Source organism: Sus scrofa, chromosome 1 (genome assembly GCF_054392235.1).
Source record: "Sus scrofa isolate SSC_HxYL_T2T_F1_AM1 chromosome 1, Sscrofa_HxYL_maternal_Yorkshire_Landrace_v2.0, whole genome shotgun sequence".
Lineage (NCBI taxonomy): Eukaryota > Metazoa > Chordata > Mammalia > Artiodactyla > Suidae > Sus > Sus scrofa.
In genome coordinates, this window is record NC_139383.1 from 20,394,633 (window position 1) to 20,419,786 (window position 25,154).

At 37.9% G+C, this 25,154-nt stretch overlaps 1 long non-coding RNA gene across 18 annotated transcripts in view; it reads right to left on the reverse strand.

Moving 5' to 3' along the window:
- Positions 1–25,154, reverse strand: part of LOC146405959 (uncharacterized) — a 595,742-nt gene that overhangs the window by 446,736 nt on the left and 123,852 nt on the right. For 6 of the 18 annotated variants that reach the window (XR_014845167.1, XR_014845170.1, XR_014845181.1 and 3 more), the window contains one exon: positions 5,067–5,183. This is a non-coding gene — a long non-coding RNA (uncharacterized LOC146405959). Of the gene's footprint in view, positions 1–2,999; positions 5,184–15,340; positions 17,358–19,195; positions 19,336–25,154 lie in introns of those variants that run through there. The other 12 variants (XR_014845183.1, XR_014845145.1, XR_014845153.1 and 9 more) reach the window with 4 other exon arrangements.

Consider the following 25,154-nt stretch of genomic DNA (forward strand, 5'->3'; position numbering starts at 1 on the left):
ACTGGGAAAGTGGGAGTGTGTCTATAAGTTCCTCGATTTGTTTTTCATTTCTAATGGAGATTCTAGCAGAACCGAGAGTCTCCTTTTGTTTCCAAAGCACCCCAAAGCCAGGTACTATGCCAAAAGCATATCTGCTATCTGTATATATGTTTACTCTCTGGTCTTAGTTTAATTGAGAAGATCTAGTAGGTGCAGTAAGTGCTCCATTTAAGCTTACTTTACCTATGGTAGAGGACTACATCCACCAATGGAAGAGGACTATTTTCTAAAGAAGAGCATAAATTAGTGTGAAGATTTTGTTTTATGATCTTCAGTTTCAGTTTGGAAATATGATCCATTAATAAATAATTAGGTCAGAGTTCTCATTGGGAATCTCCAGTAAATCTGAGCAGAGTACAGACAGTTCCCTAACTGAGGTTTAACAATCATGAGGAGCCCCTTCTTCTGGTAGGAACTGGACAGTGGTGGGATCAGGGTATTGCAGTGGAGAATAATAATGTGAGGGGGGGAAAGTGAAAGAATTTCATAAAAATTAACTGGCTGGCTGAAAAGTGTTTTGTGTTCTCAGCCAGTGGTAATGGCTGTACCACATGAGAAACCAAGAAGTCAAACAGGGAACCCAGATCTAGTTCAGCAGAAGCCAAAGTCGTACAGCAGCAGTCATCATATCAGGAGTGAGGGTACAGTAACTGGTAGTTCCCATGAAAGGGAGTTACAACTGCAAATGCTTGTCTACCTTGCACAAATAGACAAAAGTGGTTTTTGTAGTCAGTGATGTCTAAGTAAAGTTGTTCAAGAGCCCTTTTTTAGGTTATAGAAGGCCTGTTAATGTCTGAGCTCTCTGAAAATAGAGTTTCCTAATATAGACTCACTCGACACCTAAAAGGGTGTTACAATTTCAGTAAAATTTGGCACCCATTGTCTATAATATCCACTTAAATGTGGAATTATCTTTATAGTTATTTTTTAAAGCATCTAGGTTAAGTTTAGATTGTTTTTAGTCTAACAGGAGATAGTGTTCTTTCCCCTCATTATATAGGCCATACCCTAAATAACAAACTATATTTTAGCAAAATTTGTCATTTGTGACTGTATGTCCCTTTTTTGCTAGGGCTGAGAGAATGTAAATTGAATACTTTAAGTTTACTTGTTCTCTGAACAAAGTAGATCGTCCACATATTCTTACAAATGAATCACATGGGAGGTTTAATCTTTAAGTATTGATTTGAGGAAAAAACCCTGGGATATGATTGCTCAGGTATATTGCTGTCCTACTCAGGTAAAGGCAAAAAGATACTGCCTATTCTGTTCTAAAGCCACAATGAAAAAGGCAGAGCCGTGATCCAATACGGTAAAGCAAGTAGCTTCAAGTAGAGTTAACGACAGGATAGTATTTACATTAGAAACTATCAGGAACCAAAGGCTAACAATTTTGCTGATGGTGCTGAAGTCTGAACAAATCAACATCCTCCTCTGTCTAGGTCCTTAACTGGCAGGACAAGAGTGTTACAAAGGCTATTGTGTAGTATAAGATCTTTGTATATCAACCTTTTAACTATAGGTTTGATCCTTTCTTTTGCTTCCAGCTTCAAGAAATATTGGGGAAGTTTGGATAATGGTTTGGTAGGATCTATCTGAACTTTGCTGGGTTCTACTTCTATTATTTTTCCTATGTCAGCTGAAATTTTAGCTCCTAGTGTCAGGTATGGTGTAAAGATCTTTGTCTGTGGGAACATATCAAATATAATGGAGAAGACAAAGGACTATCCAAAGAAGACACAGTTTGATTACAAATAGGAGTGTCCTCAAGAAATGGTCCCTCTGCTGTGTATTTAATATTACAGTCTCATTTGTAAAGTAAATTATTCCCTATTAAGTTTGCAGGAGTGGTATCACAGAAGAGGAAGGCATAATTTTAGTCAAGGGCCTGAGGATTAGAGTAAGGGTTCAGATGTAGGGAACATCTCTGTTTATTTGAAATACCTACCATCTGAGTGGTACTTTTACTCTCAGGAAGCAGTTAGGCACACATGGCAGAGTTTAGTGTGGAAAAAGGAGTGTCCATATCGACCAGTAATTAATGAGGTGGACCATCTACCTTTATATTTAACTCACTCTGAATGTTTAAAGTTAAGGCAAAATATTGAGCTCTTTTTCCTTCCTTGAAACACCCCTCATTCATCTGAATTAAATAATTTTTCTTTGCCTTGGTTTTTCTTTGGTTGGATGGGACTGCCTTTTTTCCCAGGGTCATTTCAATTTATAAATATCTATTAGTGTCCTTTTCAACAAGTGGTTAGTCTGACAGTGGACTACCTAACCATTTGACCTACAGGACCTTAAGTTTATTTTGGCTTCCAGCTTGATTTTTTGTTTGTTTTTGTCTTTTTGCCATTTCTTGGGCCACTCGGGCGGCATATGGAGGTTCCCAGGCTAGGGGTCTAATCGGAGCTATAGTCACCGGCCTATGCTAGAGCCACAGCAACGCTGGATCCGAGCCGCATCTTCAACCTACAGACGGCAACGCCGGATCGTTAACCCACTGAGCAAGGGCAGGGATAGAACCCGCAACATCATTGTTCCCAGTCGGATTCATTAACCACTGCATCACGACGGGAACTCCTTCCAGCTTGTTTTTTTCTAAAGCCCTTTCAAAATGTTCTGTCAGGTGTAAGGGATTATTTACCATTCCAACTTAGGTTTTTTTGTTTTGTTTTTTTTTTCAGGGGCGGGGGGCGGGGGGGGGGAGACAGTGTATGTGGAACTTCTCAGGACCATGGATTGAACCCATGCCACAGCAGTGACCTGAGCCACTTCAGTGACAACACTGGAACCTTAACCCACTGAGCCACATGAGAACGCCCCAATTTTGTTTCTAAATTAGATCTCCATTTTCATGTTTAACTCCATTGTCAAAATGAAATGAAAGGGCTGTCCCTTCTTTAACTCCCAAATATTTTTAGAAGGTATTTTCTAATCTTTCTAAAAATCTCCTATTATTTCTTTTCAGTTTCCATGATTAAACTATAGTTCAACCAAATTTTAATATTTTTTAATTTTTTTAAATGTTTAATTGTGGTTAAAAAAGCATATAACATGAAATAATCTTAATCATTTTTGAGTGTAAAGTTTAGTAGTGTTAACTACATTCACATTATTATGCAACAGATCTTCAAATGATTTTTACTGGAAATATTTGGAGCATGGCTTTTAGGAAACTTTCCTCTATTGGGAAGCATGCATTTTTTAACTCTCAAGTTTACTATGGAAGGAAGGATCTTTTGGTTCCTTTTCTAGGTCAGTTCAATCACCTTTTGCAATACCAATTTAGCATTTGAGGTTCCAATGCACTTCAAAGAATTTGAAATTTTTCCATGAATGTTTGCTGGTCTGTTGCTTCAGGGAAATCCTCAGTTATAGCTTTGATATAGATTGGTTCCATAGTTTAAAGTCTACACTTGCTTACATGATTGACCCATGGAGGGATAGATCTTTACAGGAAACTAGAGTTTGGATTCTTAAAAGAATTAGGTGATCAAACAAGAGAAAGAGAAGGGAGGAGTTAAAAGAGGTATCGAAGGAGAAATCAGAAGGGAAAAAAGAAGAGGAATATTTGGATAGTGATAGGAACTGGAGGACAAGGATGGGGAGCATTTACCTGGGAGACAAGTCTTATTTTTTGTTACATGAGCTTGTCAAATTGCTCATTAGCGTTGGCCAAAAAATCTTCTAGTGAAGAAATTGTTGATGAGAATTTTATTTGGAAGCTGCTGTTACTGGTTAAAAAATGCTTCCCATTGGGCCTGAAAAATATTCTCTTTATAAGGTGTTTCTCAAATGAACAGTTGGAGATTGGAGACAAAATGGCAGAATAGAAGGGTTTTGTGTTCACCTCCTCTCCAAAGAATAACAAAATCACAACTAACTGCTGAACAACCATCAATTTAAAAAGGCTGAAACCTAACAAAAAGACATTCCACATTCAAAAACATAAAGAAGAACCTCAACAAGAGAGTATGAGGGGCACACTCACAATACAATTAAATCCCATACTCCCAAGGTGGGCAACCCACAAACTGAAGAATAATTGAATCGCAGAAGTTCTCCCACAGGAGTGAGAGTTCTGAGCCCAATGTCAGACTCTCCAGCCTGGAGTCTAGCATCAGGGGGTGGATCCCCCAGAGCATTTGGCTTTGAAGGTCAGTGGGGTTTGACTGCAGGAGCTCACAGGACTGGGGGAAACAGAGCCTCTACTCTTAGCAGGCAAACACAAGCTTACATGCCCATGAGGATCAGGGCAAAGGTGGTGACTTTATAGGAGACAGGACCAAACCTATCTGCTGGTCTTGGAGGGTCTCCTGGGAAGACAGGGGCCAGTTATGGCTGTCTCTGGGGTCATAAATGCTGGTGGCAAAAACAGCAAATGAACAATTGTATTCAAATCAAATGTTCCCCAGAATGGCCACTGAAACTCAAATCAAGCTCAGTGAAGGTATGCCTTTAGAGAAATAGGTAGAAGACTTAGAGGGCACCCATAAGAAGCAGAAATCTTTCCAACGAAAAGAGATGATTTAGGCTTAGACAACCCCATAGCAATGTTCGCTCAAAAACTGCCTCCAAACACAGGCCTGACAGTCTGCACCCACTCCCCAAGCAGAAAATTCTCAGACCTCTCAAAGCCAAGCTCTCAAATCAGAAACTAAAGATGGTAGGAGAACCTTATCAGGTTTACTGTTGACACACAACATTTTTCCCAAATGGATATTGGCTTGATGAGAAACCATAAATTCAATGGTCAGTGAAACTGGCTTTTGCACAACAGGCTTATACCCTATAAGGGTTCATGTTAATATTCTATTCAGTGAGTCTCCTTCTCATTACAACACTTTTAGACACACAACAAAAAATGGAAGCACGAAAGAAAGCAAAAGGCAATGAAAACGAAAGGCTTGATTCCACCAAGGATGCCAAACAAATGAGACCCAATAACAAAACCCTGTTACCACAGTGAGAATAAACAGCTAACTTCTACAAAAAGAGCCAATTCAGACATAGTAGTGACTTACCGCAGTGGCATGGATTCAACAAGCCTCAGCGGCAAAGCACAGGAGCTTCCGTAAGTATCATACCTGGTTAAAGTGACAGGCAATGCAGAGTGGATCTCAGTGGAATCTCCAGGAAAACTGTGGAAATAAACAAAGAGCATCCAAATGAGAACAAACAGGCATATTTATTCAGAGCAAGGAAGCCAGCCACCATCACTTGCGTTTGACAAAGACTCAAAGGCAGGCAAGGGAGTGGAAAACTTTACAGTGCAAAAAAAGGAAGCCTCCAAGTATGCTTTGACTGGAGGTCTGTTCAAGCTGGAGGAAAGGGAAGTTGGAGGTGGACTAACTGGAAGTGAGATATCTTATGTGATTGGTTTAGGGAACATATTTGGCTTTCTCTTGTTGGTCTTGAGTTGGAAGCAGAGACCAAAAAAAAAGGGAAGCTGGCTCTCACAGACCAAGACCTGACTCTTCTTGGCTGATTGCTGCAGAAGTGGTGGTTTGACTTTCCATTCTGGTTGCCACAGAGATTATGGGTCAGGGTTATACTGTTATGTATGGTCTATCCATTGCCCATTTGTATATATAGTGTCTCAGGGAAAATCCTATGCCATGTTTTAATTTTCTTCAATGAGTTCTAGTCCAATCCTGGTAAAGAATGGAAGCTTGATAAATATTTGAAAAGAAAGGGGATGAGGGAGACAAATAAAAGGCCCAAATAACTGTGAACCCTAAGTATGATAAGCTAAAGGAAGTGTTCAGGCAATGAAATAATTCCAGAAGGTCACAGGAAGCATGACTTCAGGGGACATTCAAAAAGATGTCACTTAATCAGAGAGAAGCCAAGGACACCATGTGAAAATAAAGAGCCACATGATTGGCAAAAAGTATTACCCTCCCAGGCAAAAGGGATGGTCTTTGAGGTAGTGTCTTGTGGGACTACATGAACAAGCGTCTTTTTCAATCACTTGCCTCTGAGGAGTGAGCACTATCAGAAATTTCTATAAATAAGAAGTGGCTGTTCACTTCCAGATGAAACTTTGTATCACTCTCATAGGGAGCAGAAGTAGATAGGACATTGCAGGACATTAGTTCAATGCCTTGTCTTGCACATACACCTGCATACATGTACATCTCCCATCTACCCCTAACAGACACACACACAAGAGTCAGTTTAAATAGATTCCAACATTACCTGGAGAAAAATAGTTATGGGCTCTTTAAAATGAAAGTAAATCAGTGCCTAAGGTATTTGTGAAAGGCCAAGTTAAGAGGCTGGAAGTAAGCCAGGGGAGGTTAGCAAAGAAATAAATCGTATGTTAATTTCAAATTAGCATTTACCCTGGTTCCAGGCTTCAAAGGGCAGGGATCTGAGGAAGAGGAAGTAGTCAGAGAAGGAAAATTATTCGTCTTAATTGAAAAAGGACAGTCTTGAGGAGTTCACACTAGGGAGGCAGGCTCTTGGGATTTTTGTAATCTGTCCCATTTTTAGCTGAGCTGTGTGGAGTAGAAAGCCATCTCCCCTGGGCAAAAAACTAAGAGGCTGGATAGCCCTTCAAAATAAGTGATGGTCAAGGGCACCAAGAGATATTAGGTTTTAATTCAGAGCTAAAAGGAAACCAAGGAAGTTTTAATACCTGGCACTGCCAAGAGCTATCTTAGGGTACTGGAGCTATAGAGAAAACTACAAAAGTCTAAAACAATATGGGAAAGAGGAGTAGGAGAGGAAAACTAATTTCCCTCTATGTTGCTGAGTTCTTGGCTGAGATTCCTGAAATAAAAGAGATTAACAAGTCAACAAACAAGTTTATTAGTACGTATGCCTCATGTACGCAAGGAAGATACCCAGGGAAAACTGAATAACTCAAAGTGATGGCTTCAAACTCCAGCTTATACAGCATCTTCAACAAAGAACAATAAGTTTGTGGAAATGACAAAAGAAAAGAAAGCAGTTTTTGACTTCTAAGGATGGCAAACTGTGGGAAGGGAGATATATGGGAGGAAGCTTGGAATAGATAAAAGCTAGTTAGTAAAGTTGTTATGTAGATTCCTCTGGTGCCTTCTACAAGCAGATAGGGTCTAAAATTGTTTCTGATGATTAACTTTTGTCCTTCCTGGTAGAGAGGAGAAGAGCGACACATTTACATGCTGTAAAATTTATTTAGTCCAGCAGGGGGAGGACAGGGAGATTTCCTTGCTTCTTCTCAGTTGCCTCAGCTTCAGATCAATTCTTACGTGGCCTAACTGGAGGTAGCATATTCTGCTATAACCCTTTATGCCTTATACTGGGTTAGTGACACCCCCTCCCAATTCATGTCTACCCAAGACCTTTGAATGTGACTTTATTTGGAAATAGATTCTTGGAAGATAATCAAGTTAAGAGGAAGTCATACCTGATAAATGTGGGCCCTGATCCAATGACTGGTATTCTGTGAAGAAGGACTGACACAGACACTGGGGAGTAGGACAGAGGCAGAGGGACTATAGTGATGCAAGCCAAGAAATAACAAGGATTGCCAGCAGACTCCAGAAGCTAGGAAGATAAAAGGAAGGATTCTCCCCTGGAGTCCCCCGAGTATGGTCCTACCGCCATCTTGAATTTAGACATCTAGCCTCCAGAACTGTGACAAAATTCATTTCTGTTGTTTTAAGCCACCCAGTTTGTAGTAATTTGTTATAGCAGCCCTAGAAAAGTAATATAGGCCTCAGGGGAAAAAAAAAATCAGATGAAAAGTTCAAAAATGGATACCAAATAAATTCTACACCTATTTGTTATGTAATATCTATGCCCAAAATTAAGGCTATAGAAAACACAAAGATACTTATGACCAGATCCTGCTTGAGAGGAGCTTAGAATCAAAACTCCCACTGACTCTGACCAAAAAAAAAAAGAAAGATTTTCTTTTCCTTTCAACTACTCTGTCAGGTTAGCAACACTGTGGAAGAATTATACAAGGGGGTCAAAGTTGTGACTACTCAGAGGGTGGGACATATTGCTAAATAGCTTGTAAACCAGTGCAGAGGAAAAAAAATAACTTCAGGACAAAAAGATACAATGCAAATCAACTGGTTTCTTAAGCAGCTCTGCAGAGAAAAGTAAACTTTCTGAACTACTTCTTCTCCCCTTTCCCCTAGGATTCCTTTCTCTTCCATAATTAAGAAGCCAACACGAAGCAGCAGGAAGCAAAGTGTTGGTGGGGAGGTAATTACTAATAGCAACTTCAGTGCTGACACTTGCTGGAAAAAAACCTCTGGCATTTTTACCTATAACAAACCTGTCATCAGTGAAGGCACTTAAGAAAGCTTCCTTGCTAGTCTTTGAACACTAGAAGAATAATTATGGTAATATAAGGCATTTAACAAACATTTCATGAGTGAAAAAGGAACGATTCTTCTTTTTCCCAATTCCTTCTGAAATTATTAGTTCCTAGGGATGGAAATTGACTTCTCTTTTCCCCCAAATAATCAAATTAGAACAATTCTATCTCATTTTAATCCCTAAAATTAAAAAACAAACAAACAAACAAACAAAAACAATTTATAAGTACTGGAACTGATTGTTCCTGGGGTTCATTTCTCCACATCTTATTAACCTTCCACATCTTATTATATAGGTCTCTTTCCAACATAGGTCTCTTTCTCTGGAATACCTCAAAGAAAAATTGCACTGCACAGAATTAAATAGGTAAGGGGGCTCTCTTCAAATTCATCTCAACAGAGGTCAAGATTACTGCAATAGGGGAGAAAGACTGAAGGTAACTCTGAATATAACCAGGGGCGGCTAGGTACTTGGAGTCAATGGGCCGATTGTAGGAGCAGAAGCCTTCAGATTAGCAGAGGTGTGTTAGCCCAAAGTGTGAGAAATGGACCAGATCTACCATGTGCTTGACTGTATTTGCTTTACTTTCTTTTGGTATATTGGCCAAAAACATTGTAGGGCATTATTTAGAAATCACTCAAGTAATTTTTACTAATTGGTATTTGTGAATTTATAGAAAGGCTACAATTCAAATAACTTACATGTTTATATCAATGAAAACAAACCCTTAAAAATAGCTCTCATAGGAAGTTTGCTTTGTTTCTTGTTGTTCAATGGTTGTGACACATAAAGGAGACAAGAAAGCAGAGTAGACATGAATTGAGAAAAGGGTCTCACCAGTGCACACACAGCCACCACCTGAGGCCTCCCAATTTCTCAATTTAGGAGAGCTTCAGACCCATTTGTCTGACTTGCTCAATGTCAAGTGTAAGAGCCAAGATTTGAAGCTAGATCTGTCTGACTCCAGGATAAGAGTCTTTCCATTACACCAGCACTTCCCAAACATCAGGCCTTGGACCTGAGCCAGCTCAAAATTAAGTTATAAGCTGTCAGAAGCAAAATGAAAAATACAAGGACAATGCAGTAAGTTTTTTTATAAAACAAAATGAATTCAATTTAAAGCATTGTTCTTTTTTTCTGAAATTATGGCCCACTTGTGGTATTAAAAATGTTCTATTATGAAATAATAGTGGTTATGGTGTTAATTATTTGTTGGGTTTTTTTTTTTTTTTTTAATGTCCTTAACAGACAAAATTTAAAACTTGGACAAGCTATAAAGGGCACCTGAATGTTTGATATTTTGGTCACTAATGGGATTCCAGAGCCCAGAAACCAGGACTGCCATAAGGTAGGCTCCTATGAAACATGGAGGAAACAGGCAGCTTTATATTCAGTGACTCCCCACAGCCATGTTCACTTCAACCTCTGAAATTTCGAGAGAAGTCACTGTGATTAAAAGTTAACCTCTCGAATTGTGATCAGGGAACAAAGCACAGACACCAAGGCATGGCTATAGAGAATGAGCACCAAGATGATTTTAAGGAGAAGAAAATCAGCTACTGGGGGGTCTAACGGCATGAGGAGAAGCCAGAGGATATTGTTCAGACCAAGAAGAAATATGTACAGTATTGCTCCTTCAGAGAAAACAAGTAGAATCACTGTCCTCTGCGGAATCTATCTTGTTTTTTCACCCTCTCCACGATTTTACCCACTGGGTAAAATGCCTGCTTTCACCAAAGAGGATGCACCTTCCTTAGTAAACAGGCAGCAGCAGGACAGGCAGACCAGCATTTCTGAATGTGCAAAAAAAACGTTACTTCCCAAGTTTCTCATTTTCAAAGGTGACCATTCTTAAATTTTAGGTAATCATGTTTAAAGATGACCAGACATCTCTGACATAACAGGAGGTGTTTTATTTTTAACTTTTGTCTACTTGAATAATTGATGTAATAGTGAAAAGAAAGAAAGAAAAAGGTCTTGTTTCCTGTCTAAACAAAAGGAGGCAGTATGTCATGTTTAAGAGCCTTAGAGTCAAGAAAATTGGGTGTGTAATGGCCCATGTTCAGTGAGTAACTCAGGACAGTGCTCTAAACTCTTGGTGCCTCTGCTTCCTTGCTCGTAAAATGTGAGTAATAATATTCCCCCACTTAATAGAGTTGCTGTGAGGATGGAAAAATGCATGTTCAGTACTACAGGGACCTCCACGTATATATAGTAAATGATAGCTATTACTACGTGATTGTATTTACTATAAGCAGGATAGCTGTGCATGTTCCAACTCAGAATAAATGATAAGCATATACTACTAAAGAGAGGCTACTGACTAAACTTGAAGTGAAAAATAAAAACTTAGTGTTTAACAATTTAGTGTTTAGCAACATCCTGAGGGCTTAACAAGCACTTCTTGCTGTTCTTCTGACTCTACCGCTGACAGGCAGCTACAGACGACTAGGAGTGTCCCCACCCTGCTCCTGTCCTCCTCTCTCCAGAGACTAAAGCTTTAACAAAGTCCCCCAGGGTTTCCACATTGGAGTGTGGGCAGTGTGCAGTGTTAGCTGTAGCCCTTAAGCCCTCTAAGGATGTTGCTCCACCCCAGGCAGTAAAAAGCACTGTCCTCTGGTCAGTAACTCTGTCCTTAGAGTGACTCTGCCTCTGAGAGAGGCTAGGGCACAGGTATTATTCCTGAGCCTGGTCAGGACTGGTCAAGACTTCCGTCCTTGTCCTGGGTTTTGGGTGGACTTTTTTGAGGGAAAGCTCAAAAAAGTTCCAAAGCCCTTTCAAATTCTAGATGGTTCTTCCAAGCTTATTTCTAAGTATCAGTGTCCTTTATATTGCTTCTGGATTATCTCATACACAACCTTTATTTCTTTTTAAGACACCATCAGAGTTCATTTTAAGCTGTTTTATTTTTCTTAATTTTTTTCTTTCATGTAAAGCTGATAATCTTATTAGTATTAAGAGATTTATGAAATAAATGTTGGATTACTACTAGAGGCCATCTAAAGCCAGATTCCTGAAGTCAGGGGTCGCTAAACTACAGCCAGCTGCCCAAATGGGCCTGCAGCCTGATTTTGTAAATACATACTTTTACTGGAACATGGCCCCACCCATTCATTTACATATTCTCTATTGCTGCTTTCACACTTCAGGGGCAGAGTTAAATAATTGGAACATGGCCCCACCCATTCATTTACATATTCTCTATTGCTGCTTTCACACTTCAGGGGCAGAGTTAAATAAAATATTTTCAGCCTTTTATAAAGCTGAAAATATTTATTATCTGGCCCTTAAGAGAAAAACTGACTGTCTTAGGGATTCAGATCACTATAAGAAAAATTGCAACTCAGAAAAGTAAGTTGGCTACAATTCTGATATTAAAATAGCCAGTTTTGTCCAAAATTTTCAAAGAGAGCAATATGTCATAAGGAGATCTGACACTTGAAAATATTTTCTATTTTGACAATTCAAAATGTAAGAATATGTATCTCAGTGATTTGCACATGAATAAATGGACACTACAGTGAAATACAAAAAAAAAACAAAAAAACAGGACCAAAATACCGTCTTCCATTAGGAATTACCCAGGAATTATATGAGGCATCCTCTCCCAGACACACCCTCCAGTTAATTAGTGCTGAATCCTAAAAAGTCATGCTGGAGGCAATTTTGGTGGGAAAATAAGAGGATGTGACAGTCCTAAGTCTAAATTCCATTTAGGGATTGGGAAAGAAACTCCAAATTTGAAAATATTTGGAAGAAAGTTTAAAAAACAATTTGTTTCTCTTCTCCTTATAAGAAGCCAACTCTACATCACAGGGGCATTGAGAGCAATATTTCTGAGCCAGATATGAAACCAAATAACAAGCACTTGGTATTAATTTGCATTAATAAAAGAAGCATATGCTTGATGGGTTGCTCCATTTGCTGAATAAGAGACAAAGTTTGGGAGAATGATATGGAAGGACAGAGAAGCTACTTCTGGCTCCTTACGCAAAGACATGTTTTTAAACTTTAAAATAAAGAAGATATACTTCAGTGAAAGAACCAGAGAGAAGCATGTTCTATTTAAAAAAAAAAAAAAAGCTTTCTAATAATTTTTATTTGTTTATTTGGCCACATGTTGCATGCATTTCTCCTATATACAGCTGGGTCACATATATTCTGAATGATGTTTAGCTTTCATTGACTTTCCTTAATTCAATTATAGATGAAATATGCCACCCAGTTAAAATCATCACATCCTTTGTGGTAAGCAATTTGGAAAAACATTTTAAGAGACACAGAATGTCCACAGCCTTTGACCCAGTTATTCCACTGCTGAGAATTTATCTTAAGGAAATAATTCAGAAGGAGAGGAAAAACCTCTTATTAACTAAAGTATTATTTATAATGGCAAAAAAATCCCTTATATCCAGAAAAGTGATTAAATGAATTATGATACATCAACTAGAAGAACTGTTAGTTATACAGCCATTAAAATAATTATGGAAACTGTATAACAATACAGAAAGTATGGCATAATGTTAAGGGAGAAAAGTAGAATGTAAAATTATATCTGCATTAGGATTACGCTGTGAAAAACAATGTCTGTATAGAAACTAGGACTGGAAGAAGCACAAAAATGATGTGTGTGTGTGTGTGTGTGTGTGTGTGTGTGTGTGTGTGTGTGTGTGTCTTTTTAGGGCTGCACCCTATGGAAGTTCCGAGGCTAGGGGTCGAACTGGAGCTGTAACTGCCAACCTACACCACAGCTCGCAGCAACGCCAGATCCTTAGCCACTGAGCAAGGCTAGGAGTCTTTCCAGCTTGCAAATCTGGAAAGGTGTGTCTACATATGATAGCTCCCAGAGAACATGGCATCTGTATGATCTGCACGAAGGAGGCTGAGCATCACCTTTCTTTCTTGTGTGACCAGTTCTGAATTTAAGTCCTAGACAAGTACCTCAGATGACAATACCTAAATCACATACAAAACGCTCGACAGCTTCCATGGTACAGTGAGGCACTAAAAGGAGGCCGACTAGATGGTGAATAAGCCAGGCTCTAATATCTGCCACATAGGATTGCCAGACAAAATACAAGACACACAGTTAAATTAGAATTTTCAGATAAACAACAAATAATTCTTAGGACTTCCCAAATATTGCAAGGGATATACTGATACTAAAAAAGTATTCATTGCTTACCCGAAGTTCAGACTTATTTGGGCATCCTGGCATCCTGTATTTTTATTTGCTAAATATTGAAATTCTACTGCCATGGAAACCAATAGAAATTGAAATGATTCCCATACGAAGCTTTGGTAATATTTATTCTCGGATAAGGATTCCTGCAATAGAGTGGCCACAAATTTCTAATGGAAGCATTTTCTTTTCTTTTTTTTTTTTTAAACATTCTCTAGATTCTTTTTTAATTTCTCCAAAAAGAGGGAGCAAACAGGTATTTGTGTGTTGGTTAAATTCATAACCAGTCAGAAGGCATCAGTGCTGAATGGCCCCTAGAGAGAATACATTCCTTGGAGATAATTTTTTCTCTACTGCTTTCTTTTAAAAAACAAAAAGCTAAGTTAGAACAGAGTCAGAGTTAGAATCCAGGGCTCCCAGACTTGACTTTTTCAATCAAATGCCTCTGAAAAAAAATAAGCTTCCTTTAGCAATTGTGATTTAGATTCAAACTCAAGTTGCTAACACAAAAACATGGAGTCCTGATTAGGTTTCATGACTACTGATGCCAGGGAAAGCATGAGCTACCATTCAAGAACTGTGGGAGGAAATCTCTGGACCAGGGTGGCCTGGATTTTAGCCCAGGATGTGCTACTACCGTGCTCAGCAGGTGATAATTCTTCTGAGTCACAGTTCTCTCATCCTCAAAATGAGGTCATTAATACTTCTGATGTTTCCTTTCCATGTTTGCCATAAGGATCAGATAAGTTCACATCTGTAAAATTTTCTGAAATGTAAGAAGCGCCATATAAGAAACTTAACATAGTCTCATGACTGAAAATTACTAAAGTTTAAGATATTCAACATTCCAACCATTATCCATCTCTGAGGGCTTGTTATATGCAATATTTTCAATTCTTGCTCTTTTACACTTAAGCAAAGTAGGTTTAAGTAGTTGCAGAAGTAGATATGGCTTAAACAAGATAAGCATTTATTGCTTGCTAAAGTAAATGAACTCTGGAGGTAAGTGGTCCATCAGACTTAATGATCCTTAGGGACTCTGCTTCCTCCTGTTTTGTTCCTCTGTCATTGTTATCAAACAGATTCCACCCAGTTGCCCAAGCTGCTGATCAAATCCAGCCATCACATCTGGATTTCAGCCATCGGAAGGAAAAAGTTTTAGAGAAGACATACACCTTCCTTTTGAGTTGAACATGCTTCCTGGAATGTAAACACCATTTTCACTTACATCCTGTTGCCATAACTTCATCATGTGGCCACACTTAATTATAGGAAGTTGAAATTTCAAACAGCCATATGCTCATCTATAAATCAAGACTCTACAGCTAAGTCAGTCAATATTCTCTGCCACAGCAGGTAAAAATCAAGTATCTTTCCAGACGAATGAAAGAAAGTCTTAGTTTGGACTGCTATAAGAAGGTACCATAAAGTATGTGGCATATTAACAAAAAAATTTATTTCTCACACTTTTGGAAGGATCAGGGTGCCATCATGGTCTGGTTCTGGTGAGAGTCCTCCTCTGGGTTGCAGACTGCCTTCTTCTTGTCATATTCTTCCACAGTGGAAAGAAACTGAAAGCACTCTATAAGGTCCCTCTTATAAGGGCACTAATCCCATTCATGAGGCCTCCACCCTTATGACCTACTTTACAAAGGTCCCACATCCAAATAGCATCAGATTGGGAGTTAGGATTTCAACAAATGAATTTAGGCAAGGGGGAACGCAAACATTCACTAGAGGGTTATTCAATTAAAGATTAGAATCTTTTTTTTAAAAAATGCAGCCATGGACTGGAAAAACAAAATAACAGTTGCTTTAATCAGGTAATGAAATCATTGTCTAACTAGATTATAAGCTTCATATAACAGTACATTGTCTGCCACATATCTGATCATTTATAAATATTTGAAGGAAAAACAGCTGTTAGAGCAGAAGAGGGAGGAATCACAAATTTAATCTCTGCAGAATCAAGACTGCCAAAAATGAAATTATTTCAATATTGGGAACTGAAACAGAAACAACAACTTGAAAAACTGTCTTCTAACTCACAAAACAGGTAAACTGATCAAACTCTGACATGCAGGCAAATTATTTAAGCTCAAATTTCTCACCTCATTCAAATCTATATGTTCCCAGACAAAACCCAAACTGATTTTTTTCTGCATTCATAAAAATCTCTAACTGAAAAACTCCCTTGTTTACAAAACTGACAAGTTCCTGAGAAGCCCAGCCATGCAATAAGCTCCAGCCTTAAAGTACCTTTTCCCAATTCACTCTTTTCTGAAATACTCTACAGTTACACTGGTATGTATCAATAATAACACTAAGGAATTTAACTTTGACACAGGTGTATTTCTAAGTTCTTTGGTCAGTAGCAATAGATCACATTTTATTAAACATTTAACATTAATTGTTAATGTCTATTTTCACAGATTTTTCTTGAGCAGTAGACACGTCTTCATACTTTATACTGGACAACTGGAATCCTTTCTGGAATAAGACAGTGTGTTAACATGGATAGGTAACCCATATAAGAACTAAAGTTTTTTCCATGAAAAAGTACATTTATTTAAATTCTCTATGATAAGAGAGAGAAGAAATGAACTGAGATATGATATCTGTGCAAATAGCCAAGGTCAGGAGAGGGAGCAGGTACAAGGAAGAAATATTTTGGAATGACTAAATGAGTCAACAAATACCCCTACAGAAGTCAGATAAATTTTATCTTTTTGAAAATTACTACACGCCAATGCATTTAGTCTTTTCTACAAGCCTTAAAGCCTTATAACTTTAGCGCACCATATTTGCATTCAGAATATATTAGTATACAATTTAATTTTGTTTCTTAATAATATATGACTCGAGGGGTATATTATCTGAGTTTTAATTATCTCGTTTGCAAAGTGAAAATATATTACATTTAACTTTGGATATTCAATCAAATGTCCCTACTTTACATAACAAAAAACCCTATAAAGTTATATTTTATATCTGATACTTCATTATATATATCATACTGTATACATTGTATACTGGTGATAGTCACATTAGTATGTATAACTGTATACACAAAATCATGTTTATTACACTTTATGAACAAGTCAAACAATTTTTCCCATATAGTTTTGACTATATACAGTATTTGCCTGATGTGCTAATTCTAGAAATGAATCATCAAGTAATTTTTTATTCCACTGCAATACCTACAACACAGATGGGTTGATATGAACACATCAAAAGAAAAAAATGGCAGAACTGCCAGCGTGCAGTCAGTTCTTCATTTTGTTAACCAAATCTGAATTTTTATTCCTGAAACCTAAGATAAGCATATTTAAATGATATAAACAGTAACAGAGTAATCTGTATAGCAAATAAAACGACTATGTTAATGATAGTCATCTAACTACATTGAAAGCTACCAGCAGATGGCAGTCTCATTTCTTTAACCATTTGTCTCTCTTCTGAGACAAATGGTTGGGATACAAGATGACAGATAGCGTGAAAGATGAAATTGTTCAGGTCACTGCTGGTTACTGCCTGTCGGCATATTTCTTTCCCCAGGTAAGGCCAATGAACTCTTTTTGCAGGAAGTGCCAGGAACTAAAAAACCTGACTTTCAATGCTGTGGATTACACCACGAAAGATTACATAAGACAGAAAGAAAGAGGTGACAATTCATCAGAAACTTTTTCACCACTGGCTTTTTCTCATCTTTCTTGGGTTGTTCCTCTTTCATGCTGCGTCAGCATACATGAATGCTAATGTAAAACCTAGGGCATTCCTCTGCTGTTTTTTCTAGACTCATTGACTGAAAGAGAAAAGAGATTTACCGTGGTCAGGAAGAGACACTGAAGCCAATTACACAGTCATATCCATGTCCTTCAAAGAAGGTATCCCAACCTGAAATACATCTAAATCCAAATATATGTGTGTGTGTGTGTGTGTGTGTGTGTGTGTGTGTGTGTGTGTGTGTGTGTTGTGGTTTAGTGGTTAGCAAACCTGACTAGCAACCATGAGGATGCAGGTTCAATCCCTGGGTTAAGCTCAGTGGGTTAAGGATCTGGAGTTGCTGTGAGCTGGGTGTAGGTGGCAGAAGTGGCTCGGATCCTGTGTTGCTGTGGCTCTGGTGTTGGCCAGTGGCTACAGCGCCAATTGGACCCCTGGCCTGGGAACCTCCACATGTCTCAAGTGCAGCCCTAAAAACATTAAAAAAAAAAAAAGACCAAAAAAACCAAACAAATAAACAAATATATATATATGTATAGATTAACATCCTTCTCGGCCCTGAGTTGATAGGCGTTAAGGAAGCAGACTGGGCCTTCATACTGCATGTATTCAAAAACCTTCTCATTGATTTTTGTGACTTTCATATTCACCATCATGAGCAATAGGCTGAGCATAAAGAAATTAAAAATTCTAAATTGAAGTTCTATAATAGTTACCCTGCTCTTTTATTTCCTGCCTTTTTGATAAGCTGCTTCTCTCCAACCTATGCATACAGAACAGAAACAATTTGGTTTGCCCTTGAAGAATCCCTCCCCCACCATAAAAGAACACTGGCATTATTCACATTTCCCTAAGGTGGATTCATGTAATGCCATTTTTTCGGTTCCATTTTAAAGGCTTGGAGAGTGGTGAAAGCTCACATTAATAAGCATAACCATTTAATTTCCAAAATTAATGAGTGGAGCTCAACAGATTGAGTGCATTATATCAAAATATCTGATTCCTTTGGAATTGCTCTGAAACTCAGAGAGGATATAATGACCAAATGGTGCTAAACTAATGATATTTTCATATTAGAATATGAAAAGAGAGAAATAAATATTGTAGCATGCATAGCAATATTGTTTCAATTTGTTGATGACAAAACACATTTCATCTCTATTAGCAAGTAGACTTTGTTATGAAGTGTTAGCCAGATTGCTAATAATTAAAGTTTTAATGTGTCGTCAGTCATTACAATAGGACAGTGATGAGAGTTTGTAAAAATATGTAAATTCTGTTTGATCTATCTGGGGAGAGGAAAAAAAAATCCCCATCTTCATAACGATGAATCAAGAAGTAGTTCATATAATTATTACGGGTCTTCTGAAAAAGTTGAGGTATCATTTCTCGGTGTTTGCCAATGATGATACCCTAGTACAGAAATGGTCCCCAGAGGATTCTAGGCCAGTTCAGATACCCTTCCCCAAACAAGTAATTCCCTGGTCCTTGTTCCAGATTCCTGTCTTCCCCAAAACTTTATAATAAACTATTTAAAAAATTAGTAACTGAGAGCTTAAAATATACATATGGTTTCCCATACTTATTATATTCATGTAACACTCTTGGGTTAGTGTTTGTTTTGATTTGGGCAATCTAATTTTTTTAGCATCTTCTGTTGAGATTACTTTAGTTATCCATTTCCTCCTTCTCTTCCTGAAATTTAAGCATGTGTTTTCAATTTGTTTTATGCTGAAGCCAATTGCTAATGATCCTCAGTATTTATTGAGGACCTTCTTCCCCCAGAGATTGTTAAATGATTAGCTTCTCTGCTATAGCAACACTTGCCACTTCCAGGTTCATGTTGTGATGTGGCTTCTTCATATATTCTGAATGGGCTTTTGTTCACCATTATCATTGTAACAAAGAAAATGGACTGACCTACACATGCTGCCCACCATGCTGCCCACCACGCCAGGTGCTGTACACAAAGAGTCAAAAGAAGCGCTCTTTGGCCCTTCAGGACTTTCTTTTAGAGATGAATTCAGTCTCAAGTAGGATTACAACAGGACCATTCCTGGCTGAAAAATGCAGAGTGAATTTTTTGGCACAAATATTCCTTAAATTTACTTTGCTTTATGCTGATCCAGAGCTCACTCTCTTACCAAAAAAGAAAAAGAGAGAGAGAGAGAGATCAGCAAATGTTAAGGATATTTGTTATCAGAGTTAGATAGCCATTGTATTTAAATTTCTTTCATGTTATACATACTGCATTCCTCATTGAATCCCAGCACACAGGAAATTTGCCCTGAGTAACTCTGACTGACAAGATGGCAAGACTGGGTTTTCTATATTCATGCTGCTATTTAACATTATTGGGTGAAGAACTAATTCAGATCATAAAATTTAAAACTACAGTAATCACAGTTCAATTCATATGGAGTTTCCTTTAAAAGGCCCAAACATATTCCTATGTTCTAGTTTATTTTCTTAAGTCTCCTAGAATTATAGAAAGGAAAAATGTAATTAATTTTGATCTGTTTTTCTCAGTGGCCTTGTGTGATGCAGTTTAGTTTAATTGACTTGCAATGGTCAGTCATTCACAGCATAGATTCCATCAATATGTATTGAGCACTTACTTCATGACAGGGACTGTGCTACATGCAGGGATAGAGCAGTAAACAAAACAGACACAGCACCTATTTCTGAGCAGCTTTCAGATAATTTTATAGCCAACTGGAGGTTCAATTCCTTAATTTTCTGGTTATTTTTGTATCCAATAAGGTATGATAACATAACAGATTTAATTATTGAATTAAATTTAATTATCTGATATTTTCTCAACTCTCAGTAGGGTGTTTTGGCTAAAAAATTTCAGATATCATTAATTTAGTAGCAAAAATGCTATGAACTGTGATCATGTGACAGAATTCTTAGAGTTTTTTTATTTTTCTAAATTGGATCATCACTGAACACATAAAAATGAGAAATTCTTTATTTTAATTTTCTTATAGGAAAATTAAGAAAATATATTTGGCTTAAAAAAGTTTGGGAGGAGTTCCCGTCGTGGCGCAGTGGTTAACGAATCCGACTAGGAACCATGAGGTTGTGGGTTCGGTCCCTGCCCTTGCTCAGTGGGTTAACGATCCGGCGTTGCCATGAGCTGTGGTGTAGGTCGCAGACGCGGCTCGGATCCCGTGTTGCTGTGGCTCTGGCGTAGGCCGGTGGCTACAGCTCCGATTCAACCCCTAGCCTGGGAACCTCCATATGCCGCGGGAGCGGCCCAAGAAATAGCAACAACAACAACAACAAAAGACAAAAAGACAAAAAAAAAAAAAAAAAAAAAGTTTGGGGTGTTTTGGTTTTGTTTTTTTGCTTTTAAGGGCCACGCCTGTGGCATATGGATGTTCTCAGGCTAGGGGCTGAATCAAAGCTACAGTTGCCCACCTTCTCCATAGCCATGGTCACAGCCACGGGGGAACCTAGCCTAGCCATGTTTTCCACCTACAATACAGCTCACAACAACGCTGGATCCTTAATCCAGTAAATAAGGCCAGGGATCAAACCCACATCCTCATGGATACTAGCTGGGTTCGTTTCCACTGAGTCAGGACAGGAACTCCAAAAAACATTTTTTTAACATGCAAATGTCTTTTAAGAAATATCTTGCACATTACAGCAAATAGGTGGATGGCTTTTTAATATATAATTTTATGGCTGCACTCTTGGCATATGAAAGTTCCTAGGCTACACTGCAGCTGTGACAATTTGGGATCCTTTAACCCACTGCGCCAGCTGGGATCAAACCCCACACTGCTGCAGTTGAAATCTTAACCCACTGTGACACGGTGGGAAATCCAGTGAATGACTTCTAGAATGAATGTAAGACAACAGAGATTTTGTCACTTTCCTTAATTTAGCTGTTTCCACCATATAAAACTGAGTGCCTACTCTATGCTGGAAATAGAGAAGTGAATTTATTGATATTTTATGAATGAATATGGTATTGATAGCAAAAGACTAATTCTTACTATTTAACTGGAAAAGAAAAAAAATTGCATGAAACTCCTCAGTGAAGAAACTTTTTGTGATAGTTGTAGTGTACTAACTTTTATTGTAAATCCTGGCTTATGGATTTATTTTAACCAGTTACTTTGAGCTCTCTCTTCTGTTCTTATGTTGCAGGCATTTTCCCCTTTTTTCTCTTATTGTTGTTGAGAAATCTGTCAGTCTAAGAGTAGCTTCGTTGTGGGTAAAAATGGTCTTTGGTATTCTACAGTTTTGTTACAATATATTTATGCAGGGATTTCTTTTTTAAAAAGTAGCCTACTTAGGACTATTTTTATTCTGTAGATTCACATCCCTCTTTAATTCTGGAAAATTCTCACTCATTATCTTTTTGAATATCCCCTCTCATTTTTTTCAACATTCTCTATGTGGATGCAAGTTAAACGTATGTGAGAGCCTCCACCATCTTTAATCTCCCTCTTATGTTTCAGCTTTTTATCTCTTTGTGCTGTTTCTTGATGGATTTATTATGTCTAGTTTTAGTTCACAAATTCTATCTTCACTGCGTTTAATCAACTCTTCAACCTATCTCTTAAGTGATTCATTACAGCAATTATATTTTTCATTTTCAGAAATTGCATTTTGGTTTTTTTCTAAACCTGCCTGCTTTGTTCTAATATTAATTTATCACTTTTATTTCATGTCTTCTTTTTATATCTATTTGTATTACACCTTTAAAGAAAATAATATGAATCGAGATTTTCCATTATTTTAAGTTCTTGGGGAGCTAAATTTGCTTTGTGTTATTTCCAAGGACACTTGCTCTTGACCTGTGTAGAAAGCATGTCCCTATAGACGGATTCACATTTGTGTTAGTTTTAATGTGCCCTGGGGACTATGCTAATATGCATTATCACCTCAAGGGTTCAAAAGACTAAAATTTTCTTTTCAAATAACAATAAAATGAGGCCAGACCTAGGGTTGCAAATTCTCAATGGTAAATTTTTTTTCTTCTACCCACCACCAAGGCCAAAATAGATAGTTTTTCTCATAGTCTACCTCTGCATGTATTTTTTTTTCTTAGCTCATCCTTTCACCAACTGTTAAGATACTGGTTTTATATAGAAAGTTAATTGACTTCCTGTCTGTCTCCCACTTCAAGGAGCAATTAAAGCCTGGTCACTAAATCCAGTAAGGGCCCCTAAGATAGCTCAGCTCCTTGATTTTCACCTTCCTCTTATGGGGGTTTCCCCTTTCTATGTTTAAAACTCAGCCATGTGATCAAAGTGTCTTGTTAAATTTTGCCTAGCAACATTTTTGAGGGTAGTGAAATACCTGGTGGGTCATATCACTAAAAAGAAAAGTGTTATGAGCTTTTTTTTTTTTTTCCGCCACACCCATGGCATGTGGAAGTTCCCCCCAGGCCACTGGATCCTTAATCTGCTACTGCCACAAGGGAACTCCCTACAAGCTATTTCTTAACTCTCATTTGTCATTTTGCTTTTGGTCCTGACACACATTATTTGAAAGCTACCATTTTCATCCGAGTCAAAGGTAAAGAAGAGATGATAGATAAGCCTTTCCCAGTGGCTGGGCTATCTGTACTCCTGCCAGAAAACGCTTCAACTTTCAGACTCCCCTTCTAATGGCACTGCTGCCTGTACTGCAGAGGGCACAACAGAAGAGAAGTCTCTGCCCACATACAGACACTACAGATCAGTCTATGGTGAATGTTACTGACTCTTTATTTCTTCTTTTGTTAACACTTCTGTCTGCATTTCTGGTGTCCCCTTAACTTTAATCCTCTTTGAATCAAGGACTTTTTCTTGAGAAAAAGAATCAGATCTCATCCAATCTGAGGAGCATAGAAACACTCATTGCAGGGCCACACCCCACAGACTTGGAGGACAGACTTCTAAGTCATCCAAAGAGAGACAATTCATTCCTGGTTTCAAGCACCTATTTTTCCTCCAACCAATCTCCAGTTGAAGAGCATGTTTTTACTGTTTGCAAGGAAGCTATGTGCGTTAAAGATAAGAATAGCACTGAAGAATAGAAAATCGAGTCCTTAAAACCATGTTCCTGCATGGAAGGCTCCCACAACACTTGGAAGTCATTCAGTGATCCTGACAAGTTAAATCAGTAGCCTAATTATTTTTGCAGAGGAAAGAGGAAAGGTGACTTAGAAAGCATATGAAGAATGCTTATAGAAATCTGCATATTTATCTTATTCTGGAAACCTACTCTTTTCAACTCCTACTCTCGTATTAATGGACAAAGGAAAGGTGAAAAAGGAATTTAAAAGGCCATATGATGTGCAGGCTGATTAAAAGTGAAAGCCAGATCTGCTGACAATTGACAAAAGATCAGGTAGTCATTTATTTAATTGGACTCCAAGTGACAAGAAGGTGAGATGATTATCGGAGAGATGAGTCCTTTGTTCCAGCCTCACTGTTTAAGTCATTTCAAATAGAAGGGGAACTTTTTCAATTTCTCTAGGACATCAGCCTGAAGAGGTTTTTCAATATTAATGCAGGTAATCAGGATCAAGAAAACTACTTGCCTCCCTCACAGAAAGAAAAGATTATGGGCTACTGAAATGGAAGGGCGAGGAATGCTGAAGGTATTAACCCCAGCTGCATGTCAATGAGATACAGGGAAGTGAATACTTAGTCTGTGCAGTTTGGTTCTTCCAGTGTTTTCAGTGGCAAATAAATGGTTCCAAATATGGCTCAAACCCTAACTTCCTCCTGATCACCAGTGACCTGGAGAAAATTTTAATTTAATTTAATCTCCACATTACAACTGCTAGAATTCTGACCCAGGAGCATTAGGGTGCTGGGACAGAAAAATGGAATACTGGAAGCAAGCATACTAAGATATTTTTGATTTCTTTCCATTTCATTTACGAGAGAAAAGAATAAAAACGTACTGAGTATGCAATATGTGTCAAGCAATGTGCAAGGCACATTACATTATTTTATTACATTCTCACAATAACCGTAACTTAAGAGAAAACATTCCAACACTTTATAGGGCTAAAAACACTTTGAAGATACTATTATTCCTATCTCTAATATTTTGCAGTTTAATTTAAAGATAAAGAAATAGAGTCAACTCCAAGCCAGAGTAATGCAACAGTCTCTGTTTAACGCTCAGGACTGGTCACTCTGAGCAAAAACGGTTGCCCTCAAGACAATGTTAAACATCTGCAAGGCAGACGGCATCACTAGCAATTCTAACAGCTAAGGGGCATCTTCAGGAAAGGGGGAAGCAGGGACCCATCCTGTAATCCTCTCCTGATAGCTGATGTGGTAGCATCCCACCATGCTAGATGAATTTACTTCCACAGGATAGGGCTGGACTCTAAGCAGGAATCATAAAGAAACAGGGTCAGAGAAGGACTGGAACAGGATCAATTCTTATAGCAGGAGAAGGAGCCAACCATGAGAAAGTTAGGACCAAAGGCATATGGCAAAACAACTAAGGCCAGATGAGCTTAAGTGAGGTGCTATTTTTATTTTCCATACTGAAATCATAAAACTGTATTTCTGTCTATTGCAAGGAACTTCCATCAATGAAAGAATCTTGCAAATTCAAGAAATTGTTTTATTATTATTTTACAACTCTAGAAGTAAATGTTAGAATACTACCTTTCATATCAGCTTCTTACATTATCCTGCTTCAAGTTAGTCATCAAATTTATGTCTTATTCCATACCCACCTACCTTAATACATTCTAATTAAAAGAGAGTAAAGATCATGATTGTCTCATTGCTTGCCATATAACAGATGCTCAAATATCATTTGTTAGATGATTAAAATAATTTGTTTTTATGAATAAGAATTTGTCCTCAGGAATCTGAGCAAAAAACTATAGCATCTACTACAA